The sequence below is a fragment of the Panthera uncia genome, assembly GCF_023721935.1.
Source record: "Panthera uncia isolate 11264 chromosome C1 unlocalized genomic scaffold, Puncia_PCG_1.0 HiC_scaffold_3, whole genome shotgun sequence".
Classification (NCBI taxonomy): Eukaryota; Metazoa; Chordata; class Mammalia; order Carnivora; family Felidae; genus Panthera; species Panthera uncia.
In genome coordinates, this window is record NW_026057584.1 from 99460192 (window position 1) to 99464376 (window position 4185).

Below are 4185 nucleotides of genomic sequence, written 5' to 3' on the forward strand. Positions count from 1 at the left end.
CAGAGTTCAGTCTCTGGGTCTCTCCCCTTCCCTCTGTACCCTCATTCCCCTGCAGATCACATCAATGTTATGACTTTAAATACAAGCAGCACGATTAAAATTCCCAGATTTACTTTTTTAGCACGACTTCTCCCCCTGAACTCCAGACTTTGAGACCTGACAGCCAACTTAACATCTCTACTTATAAGTTTAATGGGCACCTCAAGCTTAACATGTCCAAAATTCCTGATTTTCTCCTGAAGCTGTTCCTCTTGCAGTCTTCCCCACCTACTACATGGCATATTCATCCTCCCACTGCTGAGGCCACAAATCTTGTAGTCATTTTAGATCCTCCTTTCCCTTGTAGATAGATGAGAGAGAGAGAGAGAGAGAGAGAGAGAGAGATGATTGATTGATTGATAGATATAGATACGATAGATAGATAGATAGATAGATAGATAATAGATAAAGAGATGATAGATAGATATAGATAGATGATAGATAATAGATTGATAGACATAGAGATAGATACATACATACATACATACAAACATACATACATAGAGAGATAGATAATAGATTGACAGATATAGAGATATGATAGATAGATAGATAGATAGATAGATAGATAGATAGACAGACAGATAGATCAAGCAATTGAGCAATTGATAGAAATATATCCTCTTATTGTGTCAAGAAATCTTTTGGATGTGAGGGCAATCTGACAGCAACATCTGTCACCCCATGAATCTCCCAGGTTCACTGGGTTGATCTATCTAGTTGGGCAGGTGTCCCTTCCTCCCTCGCCACTCTATGTGCATCCCTCCTATACCTGCACATTTGGTCAAAGAGGACTATCAAAAGACTGTTCTTCGGCCAGAGGTATCTGAGTGGTTGTGCTCCCCTGCTGGAAGCTCCAAACTCTCAGGGTCCATCCATAGGAAAACATATGGTAGTCAAGTTTCCAAGACTCTTCCGAATGAGACACTGTGTGTGGCAGTCTGTCTTTCTTAGAAAAGAAAAAGAAAGGAAAAGAAAAAACTGAAGAGAAGAGAAGAGAAGAGAAGAGAAGAGAAGAGAAGAGAAGAGAAATGTTTTTTACCTCCAGAATGTCTGCAGACTGATGACTTCTCTCCACTTTTACCACTACTCTCCTGGTCTAAGCTACAAGCATCTCTCCCCTGGATCATGTCAGTGATTTGGTTTCCGCTTACATCCTAACCTCTTCTCCTATATTCTCTCTCATTCACTGCTCTCCAAGCACACTGGCCCCTCATTTATTCTTGAACATACCAGGCACCCTCCTGCCTGGCTTAAATCAAAGGAGAGTTCTGCTAATCCAATGGGAAGAAGTAGTCAGCCACAGGCTTGCTCAGATCAATAATATCAAGACGGATATCTGCCGACTTCAAAGAAATGTCAACTATCTCTTCTTATGGTCACAAGGGGAGTTCCCACAGCTCTAAACCTATGTCCTCCCATGGCAACGTCCAAAGGAAAAAGTAAGGGAAGTATTACCCAAAGGGCTCTATTCTCAAGTGCCTCCCTGCCAAGAGACAAAATGTTTCCAAAGGACACCAGTAAAGCTCCTCTTACATATCATATTCCACAGCATGTCCCCTGTGGGGAACATGATCACCATGACAATCACCATCTGTGCTCTGAGGACTGGGTACACTATGACAGCAACAAAGTGGATACCCTGGGGGCAAGGAGGAATGAGACAATCAGAATGTACTAAACACTGTTGACAGGCCACTAGATTCAGAAAGGGGAGCACTGAACCCAGTACTTGCTCTGCCATTGACTTTGTGACATTTGTAAGTCATGCCCCATTCTATAACAGTTTCCTCATCTGCGAAACGAGGAGGCTGGGCTAGATGTTGCCTTCCAGTTTGCATTTTCTTTTATTCCATGGACTTCTGCGTGTCGTGGTAAAGATCTGAGTCTTCCCATGTGTCACTCCTTGTCTATGTATACATTTCCTTTAAATGGTGGGAACATTTGGAAGTCTTTGATCCTCTATCTTAAAAAGGGAAGGGAAATTTTAATGAGAACACTTTGTACTGCTCATTCCCTGCTGGCCCTTAAGAATAAAGGATCTTTTTCTACCATAACTGACATTTAAAACACAGCCATTCAGATTCCGTAATTAGATCTCAAAATCATTCCGTATAAGGCTATGGTTTCCCAAAACTATTCCAGTGAGGAAGCTAGAATGACCTTCCCATATTTGTGTTGCTGACAGTAATTCCTAGCCATCATCTTATTACTTGATTTAAGATCAGGAGAATGAAAACAATGTTCTCCTTGACCCCCACGACCTCAGTCATTACCAAAACACAGAATGGAAATCTTTATGTGAGCATATGAGTAGGCTTGGCCCTCTGCTCTCAGAAGGCCATAGGCACTGAGAAGACCAAAGACTCCAAAACCTCTGGTAGGAGACACAGGAACACCAATCTCTCTGTGGAAGATGAGAATGGAAAAAAAAAATGGCGAGAGATAATTAAACCATGTGCTTTTTCTTATCAGATTGCTCAGCATCCAGCACAGTGGTTCTCAGTGCCCAAAGGATAAGCGTCACACAAGTGAAAAGGACAAGGGAACCCTTTGCTCTGCCACAAACTTCCATTTAGATGTACCCTGGAATCTGCACAAATCACCCACCTTACTTCTTCACTCCCTCTGCCGTTGGCCATGATTCACCTTGACTACTGTTATTTGTCAGCTCATCTTTCATTCTCGTGTTCCTGAGACAGTAATTGCAAAAATGCTCAGAGACAGTAAAGCACAACTCAGCCCTCTGCCCTTGTACACAGCTGTTCTTTAGGCACCCCTCCTAGCAAGAGCGGAGTGGAGGTTGATTCAGGCAAATGCCCTCCCAGCAGCTTGGGTTCACACGGTATGTCAGCCTCCCTCCAGCTGATCGTTTAGGGCATCTGGTTCCACACTTAACTGTCTAAACAAAGTGCACACACCCTAAGCATTTGCATGGAAGCATAGCTTTAAATATGTTGCTGCATTTTGGTATTTATCAGAAGCTCAGTTTAGAGAAAAAAAAATTTTCAGAGGATATGTGAAATGTTTTATCCTTCCATCCAGATATTCTAAAGTCCAGTCCTGATTTAAGCTGGACAAGCAGAAATTGGTGGACTAAGAAGGTCTTTGACCCCTTTCCCGTCTCTATCATCCTCCCACTGAAAGTCCTCCACTGACTTGGGATATGGTGTGACACCGTCAGTCTACATTGAGAAACACAATGAGACACCCCAGAGGAGCTCCATGTATCTACACTGAGGGGTTGAGGATACTGTTGCATCACACAGTGTTCTCATTAGGGAAAATTCCAGAAGGAATGTAATTCTTGCCATGGTATCAAAATGAATGATGCATTCCTTACGGATGAGTTTGTCTTTAATCTCATGAACTCTGTAGTATAACCAATCAAATATCCCTTTCCATTTAGTTTCTAGAATACTTACAGAGCAATTTGAGGCCCGTCTGCTCCAAGAGTAACAGATTGTATGGTCTGCATTTTTGTTTTGGCTTCTTTCCTGGCTCCTTTTTATATCTCCACCGGTAATTTTTCCTCTTATTTCTCACCAACTTCTCTTTACGGAGTTTTGAAAAATTGAATACGTTCTTATAAGTGCTTTAAATGATCTAGGGACAAGGGAAGGGCATAAATATATTAATTCATTCAGACACGTTAACATGAAATCCAATCTCACCAAATATTAAGAGGCATTTGAAACGTGGCCCGCTTTCCCCAAAATCTTGGTGAGACGCGGTAACACAAACAACACATTCTGGTGATTTTCCCCATAAGTCTCAACTAGAAGTATTCCAACCCACAACGGCTCTAAGGTCAATGGGCAATGCTGTGTTCAAGAACTGTGCAGGGAGACAACTGGCAAGGAAGGATGCACTTACTGACTGTTGACCCAGAACTGAAAGCATGAGCGACAAACACAAAATACTGAGCGTTTAATACTTTTTCCAGAGACCGGACCAAGCACAGTCAAGAACAAAGGGTCAAAGACTCCAAATGCTTGACTTAAGGACTACTAGCGGCACAGAATATCAGGCCACAGCAAAACCAAGTGCATGGGACACGCATAACAATTCCACACCATCTTGAACCACCGCCTTGGTGGATTGGATCATGCAGTCATCACCTGCTTCGATTGAGAAGTTTCACTT